Source organism: Kogia breviceps, chromosome 18, assembly GCF_026419965.1.
Source record: "Kogia breviceps isolate mKogBre1 chromosome 18, mKogBre1 haplotype 1, whole genome shotgun sequence".
Classification (NCBI taxonomy): Eukaryota; Metazoa; Chordata; class Mammalia; order Artiodactyla; family Physeteridae; genus Kogia; species Kogia breviceps.
Window position 1 is genome coordinate 43903000 of NC_081327.1, and position 21592 is coordinate 43924591.

A 21592-nucleotide genomic window follows, 5' to 3' on the forward strand; every position below is an offset into this window, starting at 1 on the left:
TCCTGTTGATACGAAAGTATTTTCTATGCAACAAAATACTCATTCCATGTTTAAGAAAATAACTTTTTAAAACTCAGATTAACCAATGTGCCAACCAGAGGCTCTAAGAAAGGAGTATTGTGCATGTATAACAGATAGGACTGTTTGAGAATGAAGTCTGAATTCTGGGGTTAAATTTCTAGTGCCACTCAACAGCTTCGTCTATGAGGATTTACAGGACAGGTGTTATGTTTACAGATTGCTGACTGCACATGTAAGAAGGTAGGCGAGGCAGCATAAAAGATGCCAACACTAAAGCCAGAAACCTGACCTGAGAGATGCATGTTCTGTGTTCAGCAGAGAAGATACCAAGCGTAGAAGTAGCCCCTGCACTCTACACTCCGTGTCTCTCTACACCCCTAACACAAGTGAGTGATGCCTGGACGTGCAACTGTGTTGAGAGGCTCTAGATAAAGACTTTGGGGTTGATATCACTCAAATATTGTTCTTTTGATCCAAAAGGGTAGGTAGTCATGTAAGGTGGCCTGAGGGACACTTGGAGAAATTAGAGCAGACATGGTTAGTTTTTTAATCAATTCAAGATTTCCAGAGAACAACTCCTTCACACACACACACACACACACACACACACACACACACACACACACACATTTCTGCAAGCTCTGAGAGAGAGAGAGAGAGATTTGACATAGTCTTCTAGAGCCTGGACTGATGGATCCAGAAATTACCTTTTCAGATTCTGGGGTAGATTACAGACCTGTAGGCCCTATCTAACCAAGGAAACAACAGGACCCCCAGCCCAGAATGGCTCTGGCCAAGCCTAGCTCAGGCTGTCACCTTTATGTGGGGCAGCAGCGTCACCTAGTGATCCTGTGGTTTAAGTACAAGCTTTTTTCCTGGGACCGATCCAATTTGATCAAACTGCAATGAGATCGATTTTCCATATGAATGAGTGAGAGTAGTTGTATGTATAATCCCAGACTGGAGATGACCCCCAATTCTGTTTCTGTTTAGCTTGGAATGCATTTCATGATTATGTGGCATTTGGATTTTCCATCAAGTAACATAAAAGAGAGCATGGCTGAGCTCATGCCAGCCAAGATGGGCAGGGGAGACAGAGGGGCTGACCAGGTTAAAGGGGGGTAGGGTCCTTGTGTCAGTTCATTTCTCCAAGAAGCAGATGCTGAGGTGAAGTTAGACGTGCAGGAGACTTGGTGAGGTTAACACCTGTGAAAGGGAAAGGTGAGAGGGATCACCAGTGGGCAGGGAGAGCCTTCAGACCACCGTGCAGATCTGACAGCTGTGAAAAGAAGATGGGATAAGAAGAGCCTCAGACTGCAGTGCAGCACAGAGAAGGGGTTGGCCATCCCAACTGGGAAATCTGGTGCCAAGCTCCAGAAAAGGTGGGCCCTGCTACCACTGCTGTGACTGGTCATTGATCGGCCTCTGCCTTGGAGACATTCAGAGCAGGAGGCAGCCAGTGACATGCACTCCAGGGGGCTGATCCCCTCTTGAAGGGAGACCTGAGCAGCAGGACACTATGGTCGCCACAGGCTGGAAGGGAGACTGTGCCGGATCACACGCTCGCCAGCCAACCCGCACGTCCACACAGACACGGCCGGAAACAGAGCATGCGGGGACACTGTCGTCTGATGCATTTAAGTTGATGAGCGTAAACCTAGTACTTGTTCTCATTCCGTTAATTAACGTAAACCAGAAAGCGCAATTCCTGGGCAGTGTTTATTAATCCCACCTTTCTAAACAACAAGCTGCTGGCTATCCGCGGTGTGACACTGAAACCAAGTTCAATGTCAACAACGTGGAACACCAACAGCATCTTAGCTTCTTTGTTGAGGATGGATTTGAGTCTGAAAATGTCTATATCCTGCCCAAGGCATGAACAATAATCTCACATCTGTGCTGTTTCTCTTCTTCCTATAAACGGTCTTTGTTGCTGTTGACCATGGGACACCACTGCCCTGGTGAGATGACCTGATCTCTGTATTTAAAAACATTAAGGAACTTGCTCAAGTTCAAAGATTGTCAGAAATCCAATTTGGGTGAATTAAGAAACCCAGATAGCACAACAGGCAAGGGCACAAAGTTTTCAAATAATAGTTAAGCCACAAAGGCCCAGGATACCTTGAATAAAAAATACAATGAGCACTTGACAAAGAACCTTGGAAAGATCTAAAGGTAGAAGAAAGCCTACTGTGGAAATAGAGAAAAGATGAGGAAGAGCCCCCCCCCCCAGAAAAAAAATGAATGCACAACTCTTTCTAAGGCTTCTCAAGGAAAGAAAGATAATAGCAGTGGAGAAGGCAGAGTGAGTTAACACCCCCAAAGAGGTTAGAGGCGAGGAAAATGGTCTGGGGAGGAGGAAGCCTGGGCAATAAAGCGGCTGGACTAATAAATGAGAAGGGGAGTAAAATTAATGATGACTCTGAGTGGCAGAGATACCGAGCTGCTCTTTTAAACAGATCTTTAACAAGAAAAGTAAAGGAAGGGAGCATAGATAATTAGGAAGTAATGAAGACCTTTAAATATAGATGTTGAAATAAACCAGGTAAGGGAATACTTGAAAACATGGTACAATATGTAAATCAGCAGGTCCAGATAATGCACATTCCCCAACCTTAAGGGAATTAGTTAATGAACTTGCAGAACTACTGGCCATTATTTTCAAAGGCTCCAAGAGACCAGGGATTATAAAATGAAAATATTTGACCAGTATTTTACCAAATTTTAAAAAAGTAGCCTTGATAATTACTATACCTACCACTATACCCTCTCCCCACCTCATAGGGCTGTTGTCATGACAAACGGAGTTAGAAATATTAGCTGGTGGTGGCATGGACCATCCAGGCTGATAGACTGGAGCTGGGACGTATGATTAGGGGTAATGCAGATATTTGACTTTTTGTTCAATGGAATGTATTTGGAGGTTGTAGAATTATATTTGCGGGGTTTTGTTTGGGGGGCTGGTATAAAATCAGTTTACATTCCCAGAAAGCAAGGAAGAGAAAGTCTTCATTGTAGGTGCCAATCTATGATGTTAAGTTTTCTAAAGATAATCCACAGATAAAGCAATGTAGGCAGTATCAAAAATCTCCAAGTATTCTCTTTAACAAATAGACTGCAACAAGTTATTCTTTATTTTAATCAAGATAAGTAATGCATTATTTTTATAGAAAAAACGAAAAGTACAGACAAGCAATCATCATCATTATCATCACCTAACATCTTTCCACGCACTATAACATGCACATCCTTCCCTCCCTTTAAAATTGCTGCATAGTTATTTAACCAATAACTTTCAGACATTTAGATGATTTCTCCTTCTTTCTTCTTGCTACCAGTAACTCTGCAGCTAACATCTTTAAACAAACATCTTCATATACTTATTCTTCTCTTCCCTTAGGATAAAGTCCTATAAAAGTAATTGCCAAGTCAATTGAAATTTTCTTAGGACTTTTGTTCCATATTGCTAAATTATTTTCAAGAAAGAAGGCAGTTAGCACTCCGCAAACAATAAATCAAAATTCCAGATTCTTCATGTTTACACCAATTAGATTTAATACATTTGTTTAATCTTTCAGTTCAATAACATGTTAGACATCCTAAAGCCGTTGAATTTGGATCATTAAATAGAACAAAACACCTAAGGAAATATATGTATTTTCTATATTGGCCTTAAACTATTTGGGGATAATTCTCTTTTCTGTCTCTCTCTTTTCTCCCCCTCTCTCTCCACCTCTCTTCTTTTCTTTCTCTCCTTCCTTCCTTGCCTGTCTGCCTGCCTTTCTTTTTGAGTCATAGCTGTAGTGACATTTTTTCATTAAGGGGCAAGAAATTCAAATGGCACTGTTGAGAATAACAGTCTGGCTCTATCTTACAAAGTTTAACGTTTGCAAGCCTCTGAACCAGGCATACATGTTGGAGAAACACTTGCAAAAGAGAGTGAGAATGCCCAAGAATGCACACAGCAGCCCGGGCATAGCTAAGGAACTGCCAACAGCCCAAGTGTACATCCGCAGGAAAAGGGATGAGAAAGTTGTGCCATATTCCCACAATGGACTGTCATAGAGCAGTGAAATGGATGAACCACGACTAAATGCAATCACATGGTTGAATCTTAGAAACAACATTGAATGAAAATAGCAAGCTGCAGAAGATTAAGTACAGTACGATACAATTTTTATAAAGCTCAAAAGCAAGCACATTTTAAAAGCTTGTTGCTTATACATAGGTGAAAAAAGCATTTTTTTCATCAGGTAAATAATGAACACAAAATTCAGGACAGTGGTTACCTCTCGGGGGAGACAGGGTCAGAGGAATGAAACAGCAGGTACTCTTAGATGCCACACGGGGAATGGTTCAGGTCCCAGAGGGATCACACCTACTCATTTCATTGTTCTGTTTTATATGTGTCACAAGCATCTGAGTGTATCAACCACAGAGAGGTGGTTATGTATTGCATAGTGACTCGTTAGCAAATTTCATTTGCTAATACGTCACATAGTGCTCTTATGTCCCCAAAGAGCATAAGCAGTTTTTCACTGCTAAAACCAGGCCCCATACTTTGCCAGCTAGATGCCTGCCACCGAGAATACAGAACAGAGCCTCTCTGCAGGATTCCACAATTCCCCAGAGAAGTGGCTGTGCCCTTGCACCTCAAGTGGAGAATTCCCTTCGCTCTGGAGAATCCAGAAGGGAGGAAAATGAGCTGGCATATACTATATAGGCACAGCTTCTGGAGGAATTCCCTAAGGCTCAGGGCTATGACCTTACCCATTCTCGGCTACTTTTCTAAAAATAGATCTCCAATTCTGGTGAATGTTTAGAGGACAATAGCCTATTTTTAAAGAAGTCCTAAATAGCAAAATCATTTTGCTTAAGCAATGAGCCAAGTCACTTCTAATGAGGTTGTGGCATTACTGGAAATAAGAGATATATTTAAATAAATAGTCCATACATTACCTCAATAAATCACTTGAAAAATATTCTCGAATGTACTTAACGTATTTTTAGTGGCATGTGCCTGACCTTTCTGGAAGAAGAAAGATAATGCTGAAACGTTTTGAGAATAAACATTTATCCAAATTAGTAGCCAAGACACTAGTGAAATTGTTTCACGTTTTCTTAACACCTTTAACTGTACCCTGCGTTTCAGAAACAACTTATTTTTTCTACCTTTAATAAAATACAGAATCTGTCTGTGAAGTAGCAGGAATATGAGAGATGAAACTTTTTTGATGACCCAATGAGAAATCCTATAATGGTCCTATTACTTCGAGGCCTCGGGCAGGATGGACACAGGTATCTGCAACATTTCATAAAATGACACTCAGTCCATAAAATGTTAGTTTTTTATGACTGTGTTTCCAAGTGTTTTATAAGCAGTGTCATATTCTTTCTTAATATTATTCACAATAAAAATGTAAGTAAGACCCATTTATTCATTTAACAAACACATTCTGAGAACCTGCTGTCTGCCTGATGCTCTGCTAGGGACACACAAGTCTTCTCTCAAAGTCCTCACAGCCCAGGATGTCTTATAAAGCCCCCTGAATTAAATCTGCATCTGAACCTCTTAATATTATTTGCCACTGCCTGAAAAAAAATAATAATATTGACCTTGCTCTCCAGAAAATGCTTCAGATTGAGATTTGGAGGGAGGAGGTTCCACACCTCAATCTTACTCGTCTCCAATGCTTCCTCCAACCCCACCTCCCTCTCACTCCTCACCCTCTGCTTTTCCCCCTTCTCTGATCATTAGCCAAGGATCACTGTCTTCCCTTCCTTTTCCTTTCCTCTCTCTCTCCCCTCTTCCCGTTACTAGAAAACTCCTAGAAAAACATTCACACCACTCTCTTCTCCCAGGAACTCCTTGTCAACTACAGCATTAACTTGAGTCCTCTGTTCTACCCACACTGTACTCACAAGGTCAGCGGGGGCCTCCTCATCTCTAAAATAATGGCCTGGTTTTCCTCATCTTACTTGAACTTCTGCTGCAGCTGACACTGTGGACCCTGCCATCATTCCTCTGCCTTCCCTTTGGAGAGGACCTTCTGCTAGTTTTCCTTCTGTGGGCTCCTTCTCAGCCCTCCTCACCAGCTGCCCTTTCTCTGCCCATCCCTCCAGGATTGGCGCTCACACCCCAAACCACACCCCCTCTTATGCTGCTCCTGTGACCACGAGGGTTCTCCTTGTGTGCCACATGTAGTCACACATCAGCGGCCCTGGGCAAGCTTGTCCCTTTGCCTGGAATGCTGAGCCTGAAATTCTCATCTTACCCATTCCCCTTTCCTCCATCTGCCCAAACCCCACTTATCTTCCAGGGACTGGTTTAAAAGGAAGGCAGCATGTAGTGGGTGGGGGCATGGACTCTGGAGCCAGACGATGGGGGTTCAAATCCTGATTCTGCATTGACAAGCTGTGTGACCTTGTCAGTTAACCTTAACTTCTCTGTGCCTTTATTTCCTCAACTATAGAATGAAGATAACAATAGCACCTGCCTCCAAAGATTGTTATGAGAATTAATGAGTTAATATTTGTGAAGTCCTTAGAGTGGTGTCATTGTAAGTACCATGAATGTTTGTTTAAGGGGAAAAAAGTCAACTCTAAAACTGTTTTCCAAATGTCCGAGCTTTTAATCACTTCTTATTAGCCCACTTATAATCACGTACTGTGTTTTTAGATAAGTATTTCCCCAGTATACTCTGTGCTCCCTTGGTCAGGGACCCTGTCACCTCTGTATTCCAACCTGGCATGAGGCAATTCTCAGGAAATATTTGTTAAATGAATAAAGTTCATAAGGGATGGGTTTTCCAGGCTACTCGATCTTAATGGCAAATCAGAGAGTGTGAGCCTAGACTGTCCTTGGGAGGTATTTTGGCAGGAGCTGCGGTCAGGGTACTGTTAGGCACTAGCACTTTCCATTCCCGCAATTTCTTCAGCCCAGTAAACTGATCAGGTGACAGGAGCCATAATAGTGCCAAGCCCAATTAATCTAAACCAGAATGGCACACACTATACCTTTCTGTATCACATCAGTTGAGTTTTATTTTCCATCCTTCATACCTGTATCCTTCTCTGTGTGTAGCTAATGAGCTTTACATTTAAAACATGAAAAGCCCATAAAACATGAAAATCACAAATCAACAGTGCTTTGTTCAAGAACATCCTATTTAATCAAGAAACTTTCCCAAGTAATGCACTCAGTTCAGCCACCAGGTGCCAGGTGGCAATAGGCGCTGTAATGGGAGGGCTAGGAAGAATATAAGAGAAAAGCTGTGCGCCCTTCCCTTGAGTGTGAGGGCTCACAATGCCATAAATGATTAGAACACACCATCCCCCTCCTAGGCGAGCATCTTAAGAAATCAAAGCTATTCCCATAACCTACTAATGCATCTGTACCTTTAATTAGCCCAATCGAGCATATAACTCGGTAAAAATCTCTCACCTCTTTTGCTCCTTTCAACTAACTTCTGAACATTTCATTTTCTAGTAAGCTTTCGCTGCATAACAAGCAGTAATGAAATGACCGATATTAACCCATTGTTAGATTAAACAAAGTACGTCATTGGCTGATAGCATTCCATAGTATTGAGGCTTGAAATGGGTCCTATCCTATGATGAAAACATTTGGTATTTGTCTAATGAGACCATTCTTGTACCTACAAGGGAAGAAAGACACTGTATTAAAACATTTCATGTTAACTACGCTGCGTTCAGCACTTTCCGCTCCCAGCCACATCTGAGGGTGAGGCAGGTTTCTCGATATTAAATGCTGCAGTTGGGCCCATATTCTTAGCAAGATGTCTGATTGGCTACTCCCCAAATATAACTAAAATTGGCTTAAAATAGAACAATCACATGCTAACCCATAGCATTAGCAACTCTATTAACAGCCAATTTCACATCCCCACCAGAGGGAGTAAAAGGTAATTTGCTCATTATCAACACCCTCTGGCAGTGGAAGGAAATGACTGTTCATCAAGAAGTATTTTCCAGCCTAACAGTAGCCGTGCCCGTATGTAACCACCTCACTCGCCCTCCCTCCACAACTTGATCACTGGAGAACAGCTGCAGGAAAAGGACTTGGAAATATAAATGGGTTTGATATAAGTAGCCTACCTGCCCACCCCTTCCAAAATTAGCCCTACTTCTGAAATATAAATGGGTTTGATATAAGAAGCCTACCTGCCCACCCCTTCCGAAATCAGCCCTACCTTCATCTCACCTCGACAACCCTTTAGGGCTACAAATGAAATGTAGCCCTGTAGTGAGATCTACCCCCCTGCAACAGAAATTGTTTAGATCGAAAATGTTCCCAAGTCCCCCCTACTTGACTAGTACCTATAGGCATACTTTGACTAACCAACTGAGTGTGGACAGATCTTGGAGCCCACTGTAACCAGATCTAATCTGTATACTCATCTAGTAATTGAACAAAATGAACCATTTAGAAATACAGTATTGTCCCGATGGGGCAATTTTAAATCTCACCCACCATCAGTATTTCTTCAGAAGTGAAATTCATTTGTTTGCTTTTCATTAGTGTTCAGGAAACTTCAGCATGATGTGTTTATGTATTTAGATACACTATGGTACTAGTATAGTGAAAAAGTAAAGAAACAGATTTCTTAACCATAATTCAAAAAGAGACATGTACTACAATGTTCATTGCAGCACTGTTTACAATAGCCAGGACATGGAAGCAACCTAAGTGTCCATCGACAGATGAATGGATAAAGAAGATGTGGCACATATATACAGTGGAATATTACTCAGCCATAAAAAGAAATGAAATTGAGTTATTTGTAGTGAGGTGGATGGACCTAGAGTCTGTCATACAGAGTGAAGTAAGTCAGAAAGGAAAAAACAAATACCATATGCTAACACATATATATGGAATCTAAAAAAAAAAAAAAATGTTCTCGTGAACCTAGGGGCAGGACAGGAATAAAGAGGAAGACGTAGAGAATGCACTTGAGGCCATGGGGAGGGGGAAGGGTAAGCTGGGACGAAGTGAGAGAGTGGCATTGACATATATACACTACCAAATGTAAAATAGATAGCTAGTGGGAAGCAGCCACATAGCACAGGGAGATCAGCTCGGTGCTTTGTGACTACCTAGAGGGGTGGGATAGAGAGGGTGGGAGGGAGGGAGACACAAGAGGGAGGAAATATAGGGATATATGTATACGTATAACTGATTCACTTTGTTATACAGCAGAAACTAACACAACAATTGTAAAGCAATTATACTCCAATAAAGATGTTTAAAAAAAGAAAAGAAAAGAAAACAGATTTCTTACCTGTCACTCTGCTCAGCTAGCTAATTTTTTTTGAAAATAGTCGTCTCCTAATTCCAGTCTAGTTCTCTGGGCCTTCTCCTCTTCTTCCTACATCTGTCTACCCTGTCTCCTACACACAGAGTCCAGGCTAAACTGCCTGAATCAACTCTTGAGGTGTCACTCCCCAGCTCAGAAACTCAATGGCTCCCTATTGCCTCTAGATAAATTCCAGATCCTGCATCTTAGCATCTAAAGCTTTTCACAGACCTGCCTCTCCTTCTCTTCTGGCTCTCACTGGAAATTCTCATTTCTCCCCAATATCCTAGAATACAGCCCATCTTCCCTTAGAATCAAATGCAAGATCAAATGCAACCACCTCCATAGTCTTTCATGATTGTTCCAGTGGAAAGTGAACCACTGCACCTCTGAACTGCAGTAACCTTTTAGTATACTTTGCCACTTCATAGTGAATTACAGGGGGGCTTACCCCAGAACTTGAAAATGAGACAAAGATTTTTCTGGGAGAGCTGAACCCTATCTAGAGTCACCTTAGAGAGACAGAATAGCTTTCATATCTTCAAAATCAGACTGTACCAGAATAGCCTACTAGGAAAGAGATTATCAATCTTGAGATGCATAAAGGGTGGGGGGAACATAGTCACAGAGGGGATGATGTCTGGACCCCTCCTAGTGATGTCCAGGAGACAGAAAGCCTTGGCCAGCAGATGATAGTACAAGCTCCATTGGTGAGACCTTTGCAATCTGAGACGGTTATGTGATGCTATCCTAGCCAGTTGCCGTGCAATATTGGACTCTTTAGATATCCCTTAGTCCTAATTCTGTCACCCAAAACCCTTTTTGGTTTCTCATGTTGGTCTGCCTATATAGAGAGTGTGCTGGTCACATGGACTGAGAGTATTCCAGCTCCTGTGACAGTGATTTCTCACTGTATATTAGTTAGTTGGCCATTCATTCTTTCAATAAATATTACTGAGCATCTACTATGTGTCAGGCACTTACCTACTCATTTGAGATAAGATGGTGAACAAGACAGTCCTTCAATCTACTGAGTTTACAGTCTAGAGGGAGATACAGACAAGTATGCCTGCGATTCTAATAGAGTGTGGTGACTGCCTTGTTTAGGGATGTTCACGGGATTAGGGTGGGAGCACATTCTTGAGAAAGAACCCAGGCTCGAAGAGCCAGACAAGGCTCTGTAGAGGAAATAATATTTACCTGAATCCTGAGGCGTCAGCTGGAGTTAGCCTGAAGACGGCAGGAGGAGGGAAATGGAACGATGCACATAGCACAGGCAGCATAAAAAAGCTTCAGGGTATGTCTGAGAAACGGAACATGGTTCAATGGTGCTATAGTGGGGAATGTGAGTAAGGGCAGGCAGGAGGGTCAGGAGAGCTGCACGCAGATCAGGGAGGGCCCATATGCCATTTTAAGAGTCTGTACTCTATCACGAGAGCAGCGCAGAATTATTGAAAGGTTTTAAGCAAGTGAATGATATGCTCATATCTCTGGTTGCTGGAGGAATGGGCAGTATCATTGGAGATGAAGAGAAGAGGACCAATAGAAGATTTATTTAGAAGATACACTAGGCAGGACTTGGTGAGTAATGGGACAAAGGGCCTGGGAGTGGAAGTAAGCAAGAGAGAGAGAAAGAGAGAAGAATCAAGATGGTGCTTGAATTTCTGGGCTTGAATAAATGGGGTGGGGGGTGGTGCCTTTCACTGAGGCAGTGTGTAATAGTGGTTAAGAGCACAAGCTCCAGAGCTGGGCTGCCTGGGTTTGAATCCCTGCTTTACCACTGACTACTGTGTAGTTTTGAGCAAGTTACTTAACCTCTCTGTGCCTCATTTTCTCATCTGTAATGAAGACAGCCAGAGTACCTATATCAGAGTTGTTATGTAGATTACGTGGATTAATAGTGGCATGCGCAGCACAACGCCAGGCGTGTAACAAATGTTATATGTGTTTGTTAAAGAAACAAAATAGATGACAAAGGAGGAGTAGCAGGCTTGGAGTAGAGGATTATGAGTTTCGTTTTGGAGATACTGAATCGCAGATATTTGTGGAGCAGTCAAGACTAGCTCTCTAGATGGCATTTGCATATATAGACCTGGAGCTCCAAATGGAGATCTGTGCTGGGGATTTTGTTCTGGGAACAATCCTCATATGAGTAGGAACTGAAATCAATTACCTTCAAGCCTGGGTTCTTCCCCCAAGCATGTCCTGGTCCCCTGAACATCCCTAACAAGGCAGTCACCACACTCTATTAGAATCGCAGGCATACTTGTCTATATATCCCTCCAGACTGTTCACCATCTTGTCTCAAGTGAGTAGACAAGTCCCTGACACATAGTAGATGATCAGTAATATATATTGAGAGAATGAATAGCCAACTAACTAATACACAGTGAGAAATCACTGTCACGGGAGCTGGAATACTCTTAGTCCATATGACCAGCATAGGAAGACCCACATGAGAAACCGAAGAGGTTTTTGGGCGACAGAATAGATGGAACAGACCACAGAGGATGTAGGATGAGAAAGGGGAGGACAAGACAAGAGAGAACCTTTGAGACCATTTCAGGAATGGGCAGAGGAGAAGTACTTGCCAAGGAAACTGAGGAGCAGTCAAAAAGCAAAAGGAAAACCAAGACCAGAAAGTGTTTCTAGAAGGAGGGAGTAGCCACTGGTGTCAAGTTTGTCAAATACATTAAGGACCGAGGAGAGCCCACTGGATCTGACAACAAACGTTGACTGCCGCCAATCAGAGTTGCTGCTGTCACGGTGGGGGTGAGAGGAAGGTGGCAGAGGAAGTGTAAAGGAGACAGCAAATGCAAACAATTCGTTCATGAAGATGCGCGAGTAGCAGGGAGGAGGGAGAGCAGACAATAGATGGCGGTCAGGAGAGGCTTTTTTTGGTATAATAGAAGATACTTGAGTGTTTTTAACTGATGTTAATATGGGTTGAATTGTGCCCCCCCCCCCGAAATTCACTCATTGAAGTCCTAACCCCCAGTACCTGAGAATGTGACCTTGTTTGGATATAGGGTCATTGCAGATGTAATTAGTTAAGATACGGTCATACTGGAGAAGGACAAGCCCCTAATCCAGCATGACTGGTGTCCTTATAAAAGGGAAATTTGGAGACAAATAGGCACACGAAGAGAAGGCCATGTGAGTACAAAGGCAGAGGTGGGAGGGATGGGGGCAAACTACTGGAAGCTAGGTGAGAGCATGGAACAGACCCTCCCTCGCAGCCCTCAGAAGGAACCGACCCTGCCCACACCTCGATCTCAAACTTCTAGCCTCCAGAACTGTGAGACGATAAATTTCTGTTGTTTGAGCCACCCGGGTTGTGGTACTATGTTATGCCAGCCCTAGCAAACCAATATGATCGCTAATGGGACTTTCCACCATTTATCATATTAATCAGGAAGTAGATGGCATGCTCCAGCTGAGTAATTCATGGTATGGTTCATAAAGGGACTAGGCATAAAGGTGTGGGCAGGATGTAAGGAAGCTATAAGGTATGTACAGTGCCCAGGTAGAGTAAGAATGGGCCTTGACCATCCCCAGAACTCAAGGGCCATGGGAGGGAGCAGACCTACGTGAAAGGGGTGACAGAGCAGCTGGGGGGAAGGGCCTGTGACAGAAGTGTGACTGGAGCCGCAGTCACTGCTGGGGACCTGCCAGGGCTGGATCTAAGGACACACATGCAAATATGGCACAGTCCTCCCTCCCTATGATCTCCTGCAGATGCTCTATATCAGCCAAGCCAGCCAGAGGCCTGAGGGTCAGGGAGCTGGTTGATGCAGCGCCCACAGGTCCACCTCATGGCGCCCAGAGCAGAGGAGAGAGGAGTAGAACGTAAGGGACAAACAGAAACGTGGCCCAATGCCTTTTCCCATTTTGGAGCCACTTGGCTACATTACATATTCAAATGTTTAAACTTTTAACTTGCTAATAAAAAGAATCATAGAGAGGGAGAGGCTACAGAACAAGGCTGCACACTGTGTAGGGCCCCTTACCAGAGGGAAGTGGACTATTTTATGGCACCAGTATTCTCATAGTTATATTTGTCATTGTTCATTTCTGCTTCACCAGACGCATACTGGGTTCTTGGCACTTTTTAATTGCTAAATAAAATTTTATATTTTCTATTTCTCTTGTTTCATCTTTGGAAATATCCATTGAGAGGGACTTTTTCTGCTATCACCTAACCTCTTGATTATTTAAAGTGACTGAGGTGTATCTCTCTTCTCCTAGAATACCTTTCAGATATGCCAGTACTGTAAGGAGAACAGGTCTGGTTTACCGTATGGGCACATAAGAGGCAGGAATGGACTCCAAGAAAAGCTTCTGTTTATAGCAGAATCGGTAAGAATCATTTCTTTTTATCTCTGACTACAAACATTTATTTAACTAAACCTACCACAAAAACTATATTATCTAAGCTAGTATACGTTGACATGCTATCATTTTTATATGTTTCTATATTAGATTTAGCCAGTGCTTTATTTCAAATAGAATCTTAATTAATTACAGAAATTAACATCATCATCGATAAGAATAACAAGTCTTTTATAATAAAGGCCGACATTCACATGTTCATAGCAGTTCATCTTCAGGTTTTGCAACCTGAATAATTTTTTAATCCCACAAAGTAGCACCAGCTATGTGATAGTCTTTTGAGCCCTTGGGTTGGCTTTTCCAAGTGAAATTAAGGAACTGTGACAGTCCATCTCAGAAGTCTTCAGCTTCTTACACCATAATTAGGGCTACAATCCATCAGTTCCCTCCTTCTTGAAACAGAAAGACCAAATATGGAAGTCAGTCTAATGCCTAGACTATCCACATAAATATCTGCACACTGTATTATTTATCTATGGCAGAAATAAAAAGGTTGTAATAAAATACAGAAATTTTTATAGTGGGAGGAGAAGGTTGCTCCTGGGTAAATCATTTGAGGAAAATCAGAATTGAGCTTTGACACAATTTCTCCCTCATATGAATAATGGGATTAAGGGGAGGCGAGAGAGTGGGCCTCAGAGAACATCAGTGATGGCAAATGAGGAACCCAGGTGAGTCAGAGAAATGACCATGAAGGCAACCCAGAAAAGCAGCATTCAGAACCTTCCTGGGGAAAAGATATTTGAGAGCTGGACGGCACTGTGGGAAGGAAACCTGTGAAGCAATGAGGAAAAGCCATAGATAGCCAAAAACTTTAATTTAAAACAAAATTAAAATTAAAAAAGCGAAGACAAAATGGAGAGGAAGTGTTGAGTACCCCACAGCCCAAGCTGTCTTCAAATAAAATGCACTTCCATGAATGGTCCTGACTATTCCTAATTTTTTTTAAAGTCACTTCCACATGCTGCAATGCACAGTAATCTTTTTATTTTTCCCTTCATCTGGGGGACAGAAATTCCCTTTGAAGCCTCTTTGTGATCGGAACTGAGGGAGCGCCGGGGTTCACAGGGCCTGGCGGCTCTCCTCCCTCACTGCCACCTGTGCAGTTGATGCACCCTTAGTTACAAAGCCTTGGACCGCTGCTGCCTTCAGTCAATCCGTTTAGCCGAAGGCCTCTGATTTGTTCACATTTACTACAACCCATACAGAGGGCTGGAGGAATTTTTTTTTTTTTTTTTTTTTTTTTTTTTTTACTATTGATCTGGTGCTTTAAGAGGGGAAAAAATCTCCTTGGCTGTCTAAACACTATTGATCCCTGCTTGGGAGTCGCAGCAGAAGTGTAGAAAGGGCGTGGATGAATTGAAATTTCATTTCCGACAACTTGTTCCTGTTATTTTTACCCTTTTGGACGGGGAGAAACAAGTTGCTGCGGCTTCAGTCAATGTGGTCGATAGCTCCACTGAGAAACTCAACACGGCTTCTGCCAGAGGTTTGGCAATGAGACATGATGTTGGATTTAGAGTGTATGAAGCTGAAGGATGCTGATGAAAATCACGAGGTCTTAACGGCAACCAGAGGCAGAGCAACTGGCTTTGGGCTCGCTGAGACCCAGGGGGCTTGGGGCTTTGAAGAAAAGAAGGCTTACAGAGACTAGCGACACCCCCGTTTGGGAAAGGCCCTGAGTAGTCACACAAGAAGCTTCACCAATTACAGGGTCCTCACTTCTGACTCGTGGATGGCTGCACGTTATAACCAAATGAGAGGTAGTCTCTAGCTGAAGCTAAATTTCAGACTTCAAAGAAGAGCATTAGGTTGAGCTATTCCAGGAGGTTGCCCGTGACCTGTCCAGGAAAGGACCAACGCAGAAACTGGAGCTGCAGGCCCGCAAGGAACTAGGGGATGATACTGGCTCTGCAAGGCCACACGTCTGCAGCCAGCGGCCTCAGGAAGCCCGCCTAGCCTGGAGCACGCTGAGTAGGTGTGGTTTGGTGCCAAAAACACCAGCTTTGTTCTTACTTTTATTAGATGCTCAAAGAATACAGGAGAGAACCAGGCTCCTTCTTCCAAATGGCAACATCTGGCACTTATGCAGCCATGCACCTTTGATCCTTAAGGATCCCAAAGCCCTTTACAACCTGCTGTAGTGCCAATGGCCAGAGCAACGATCTCACAGTAAACGTGCCAAGTACTCCCCACACTGGCTCCCCTTTCTCAGTTGTGCAGTGTATAGAACAGTTCTCCACTCTGGGAGGGAAGAGTCCAGTTTGGAGGCCAAACACGTCTTTTGTCACGTTTTTTGCTAAGTTTGTCCTCCCCTTTTTTAACTAAAAGTACTTCATCACCATTCTCAATAAACAGTATTTTATTTACATTTCCAATTATTTTACAGGCCCATTTCTGCCCCTATCCCCATCCCTCCCATTGCAGAAAAAGATGGAAATTTTCTTCTCTCCTGGGAGCCAAGAATCTGCATTGCCGATGAGGTTGCAAATTCAGACACAATAAACAGAATTAAGAAAAACTGAGCTGGCGTCTGACAGAAATTGTAAAATGACACTCAGAAATGTTGCTCTTGTGGAAATTACTGATATTAAAATATAAATCAGTGTCTTGTGTTTCCCGAAGCACCAGGGGCTCTATTAGGTTATGCAGTTTGATTGCTGAGCTGAACCTAAGAGACTTGGCAGTTCAGTGCTGAAGTTATCCCAAAGAATTTAACCCCTCTCCTGCTGGAGAGCAGGCGCCCAGGCAAATGCCTATTGATCATAGCATCTCCAAAAAGCCTTTGCTTTTCCATTGAACCCTTTGAAAACTGCAAGAAGGTGGAGGGGCCCAACATGGGGAGAGAAGGTAAAGGAGTTTGGAAAATCCTTTCTCAGGATAACAGTCTTATTGCATAGGATCAAGAAGAAGGCAGCAGAGGGCAACTCAAGAAGCAGATTCTATGAAATTTTTTATTAGTTATAATGGGGAAAATAGTAACTCGGTAGACAACAGCATGACCAAGTGACCAAGGTCAATATCATTGGTAATAAGACATACTGATAATGTGTAAGATGCTAACACTGGGAAAGTTGAGGAAAGGGTATATAGGAGCTCTCTGTACTATGTTTGCAACTTTTCTGGAAATCTAGCATTATTTCAGAAAGGTCTGTATGTTCCTGTTTTTTCACCAGAGTCAACCACTGCTACCTTTGTAGAGAGACAAAGCAAGTCACAAAAAACCATAATAAAGGCAGATTGTGTTGTTTTAAAAGGTGAATAGATAAAGTGCCATAGGAGTCTGAGGGGTTACCTACCTGGCAAGGCTGCTGTGAGGATTATTGTTCTTTTATGTTTAGAACAGTACCTTACATATAGTAGCTGCCACACAAGTGTTAATTAACGCATGTGGTTGGAAGGAAGATGACAGAAATGGCTATTGAGTTGGGTCTTGAAAGTGTATGTTTTTTGGACAGAGAGACAGACACCTCATTTTTAAAAAAAGAAAGATACTGAGAAATCAGGTGGGAGAGTTCTCGGTATGTCGGTTGATCCTAATGGCAACCAAGATGAAATGGAGTGTGTACTTCAAAAGAGGAAATTTTGGGCTTCCCTGGTGGCGCAGTGGTTGAGAGTCTGCCTGCCAATGCAGGGGACACGGGCTTGTGCCCCGGTCCGGGAAGGTCCCACATGCCGCGGAGCGGCTGGGCCCGTGACCCATGGCCACTGAGCCTGCGCGTCCGGAGCCAGTGCTCCGCAACGGGAGAGGCCACAACAGTGAGAGGCCCGCGTATCGCAAAAAAGAAAAAAAAAAAAAAAAACCAACAAAAGAGGAAATTTTACCAAATGGCATAGGAATAATGATGGTGGCAGTAGAAGGGCTAAGTATGTTGCTCCCTTCCCTACCTGAATCTTCCTACTCCATACCTCAAGTGGAGAAAGAGAAAGAGGGAAAGCAATGAGCTGATGTATCAAGAGAAAACGAAGTCAAATCAAGGCAGAGAAAGGAACATTTGAGAAAAATCTTTGTAGGATCAAAGAGTTGGTCCACAATGAAACAGGGGTTCCAGAACCTATAGTAGAAGCAGCTAGTGGAGGTCCTAGAAATGAAGAGTGAATTGTAAAGAGGTCTCTTGGAGAGGACTATAATTAAGGGTACTTTATCCCTTTGTATTAGATCTAGCTGCATAAAACAGAGAAAATCCAAAACAGTGACTTAAGATAGAAGTCCCTTATGATAGAAACTGCTCTTTCTGGGGAATTCCCTGGCCATCCAGTGGTTAGAACTCCACAATTCCACTGCAGGGGGCACAGGTTCGATCCCTGGTCGGGGAATCCCTCGTGCCACGTGGTGCGGAAATAAATAAATAAACAAACAAACAAATATGTAAGAAATTGCTCTCTCTCTCCAGGTCTGGCATGGTGGTTCCACACCATCAGAGACTTAGGTTCTACCTCTTTGGGCATCACGTCATGTTCCAAATGGTTGCTGGAGCACCAGCCACTAAATCAGCATTCCAAACAATCAGGAAGGAGGAAAGAACAAAGAACTGCACATTACTCTTTAGGATTTCCAGGAAGTTCCCACAATATTTCCTCTTACATCTTACTGGCCAAAACTTAGACATATAGCCATACTTGGCTACGAGAGAGGCTGGGATAGGTAGTCTTTTGGATAAGTACATAGACACCCCAATAAAATTATGGTTCTGTTACTATGATTAAAAGTATGGATATTGGAACAGGCAACAGACAGCCTCTGTGAAAAGTACCAAAAGACATAGCCATGGGGAGAGATTTTTCATCTGCAGCAGTGAGTCTGATAAATCCTGGGACCCCTTCTCTTGTTCCTTCTAGACACTTATTTCTTCTGACATTCCAAAGTCTACTTTAGGAAGACCCAACAGGCCCTGCTTCCTCTCCAGAGAAGCCTCAGTCCTGGGGTTGGACTGTGACCCAGTCAGTAACCTTGGTATCAGGTTCCTATCACTAAGTTATGGTGCAGAGCCCCAAACCCTGGCAAAACCACCCCCTCCTACCACCTCCCCCTATCAGATATGCGCTACATGACCAGGGACTTTTTTCTTTTTGAACTGGATTTGAATCCAAAAAGGTAGATTGTTCATGCCAGGCCTCCACACAGTATGGCTCTGTCCATGCATTCTTGGAAGAAGTAATTTATTGTACAAGGAGCATCCTGTCAGTTCATGGTGTTCACATATTTTTAAATGGAAGAAACATTGAACATCCTTTCATCATTTCAATAATTAAGACCCCTAGGACCCATCACCCTTTTTTTCATTGGTAGGAGATGGAACATTGGAGAAAAATCGAAAACCTAGCAAAAGTAAAGAGAGACTCATGGCTAAGTGTAAGTAAACCTGTTATTTTGATTAATCCCCAAGGATAGCTTTAACTTTAAACTAAATAGCATCTCTTTCTGTGAAAACCTAGAAACATGTTTTAGATGAGAAAAATAGGTCCTTGATATTCTTCTGTCTAGGTCATGAAGGAGAAGGAACAGGTGGTGTGGCTTTAAGGCCAGTAGTCCCTCCATATACCCAAGCAGTTACCAGTTCCTTGGGGAGAGAGCTAGCATCAGTAATCTGTGATGATGGCATTTGTGTAACCTAACGAAGGTAGATGGTGTATGAAGTACTAACGTGTTTCCCATCCTGCCCATGCTCAACCTGTGTTTCACTGAACTGTTCACTTGTACTTTTTTCCTTCTTCCCCAACAAATAAACAAAGTCTCTCTGAGTTAAGAAAGGGGACGGAGGGACTTCCCTGGTGGCACGATGGTTAAGAATCCGCCTGCCAATACGGGGGACATGGGTTCAATCCCTGGTCGGGGAAGGTCCCACATACCACAGAGCAACTAAGCCCGTGCACCACAACTACTGAGCTGGCGCTCTACAGCCCGCGAACCACAACTACTGAGCCTGTGTGCCACAGCTACTGAAGCCCGCGTGCCTAGAGCCCGTGCTCCACAGCAAGAGAAGCCACTGCAGCGAGAAGCCCGTGCACCACAACAAAGAGTAGCCCCCACTCGCTGCAACTAGAGAAAGCCCGCATGTAGCAACAAAGACCCAACGCAGCCAAAAATAAAAATAAAGAAAGGAAAAAAAGAAGAGGAAGAAGAGAATTTGACCCTGGTAAAATCAATGAAATGGGCACAAATGGGGAAAACAATAGGACCCCAGGTAGGTTTAGCAATCCAGGGGCAGAAAGGACTTTTGACAAATACCAGGAATGGGGGACAGAGAAGTAAACAGAATCTTAAGATCCTATCCCCTTCCTTTCAACACCTTTCTAGAGAATGGTAGAAATGATGGTAGGTACAATGATGGTAGAGCGGGTCCAAGAGGAGAGGGCCTGAGACCACTGTCACGTGTGTGGGTGTGTGTCTTTCTCTCCTTCTGCATTAGCAGCTTCCTCAGAGGATGAAAAAGGGCCAGAAGACCCAAAGCTTACAGTAAGACGAAGATGCAGTCTATGCAGCCTGATGACCGGGACACAGAAAATCTCAGCACACTTCAGCTGGGAGAGATGCCCATGACCATGGACCAGGAGCCACCCCTGATGCCAGGTTGCATCCTAGGACCTCAGAAATTAGGCACACTCTGGAGAGACCTAAATAGGTGGAAGGAATCGTGAACTGCTTCATCTTTAACCTAAAAATGATGGAGTTTTCTCAGAAATAACTAAGATTCTGTTTTCTGCCATTTGGTGGAAATGAGGTTTAACAAAGAGGTTGAGTAATAGAAAAATAGTTACCTTTTCTTTGCAGACCTGAGTTCATACCTTCTACACTAGTCACCCATGTGAGAAGCAGTGTTAGGTGTTTCTCGGAAATCTATAAAGTGCTCTTTGTGGGGGCCGAGGCCAACTTCAGGGGCACAAAACATCACTAGATCCCCTGACCAAGTTTTTGTTTTCACTACAATTTTTTTTTTTTTCCTGCTCACAGCTGTCATCAAGAAAAAGCCTGCTAGAAATACAAATGGCAGAACTTTCGAATAAAAAAGAGTAGTTCCCTGGGCGGTTGCAACAGAATTGGAGATGCTGGTGGAGGAGATGAGGCACAAGGATGTGAAGGTCTCAACAGTGATGCAGGAGACAGCAGCACAGAAGATGTAGAATCAGAGTTTGAGAAGAGAGAAGACATTCAAGTCCTGGGCCCAGATATCAGTATCCACTGATCAGGTAGGGGGCCCCTCCCTCTGTGATGAGTTCTCTCCTCTACAAAATATTTGTCCAGCCACACTCCTCAGAGGGCATTGTGAAGGTTCCTGTGTTCATTTTATGAAGCATTTGAGGCTCCCTCAAAGCACTCTTCCTTATCCATCTGGCAAACATTACTGTCAAATGCTTCAAAAATTTATCATATAACCCTTCCCTTTTTTTCATCATAAACACTTCCAAATTGCCCACTGCTGTTGTTAATGACTCACAGGATTCCCATGTCTCCTTCATGGAATACAATTCAGCTCTCTATTTTTCCTCTGACTTATTTTACTTAGTAAATATATTTTCATACAAATATGAGAGCCTGTGCCTGCCACTTTTCCTTCCAAATGTTCTTGGCCCTTGCAACGATAGCTGTGTAACTCCATAGTAGATGAAACCAGCACAAGCTAGACAATCATTTTTCTGTCTTTGAGACAAAATTTCATTTGATTTAAGAATCATTTCCTGACTATCCAGTAAGTCTACCTCTAGAGGAATATTATTCTCAAGGATATGTTACTCCATTCCAACTTTTGTGTGATGCTTGGGTTAAGTTCACAACTCCTATTAAAGAAGAATGTCCATCAAAGTAGAACCCGAACCAGTAAACTTTAGAGCTAAGAAAGAAAACAGTCATTTAGTACAACTCC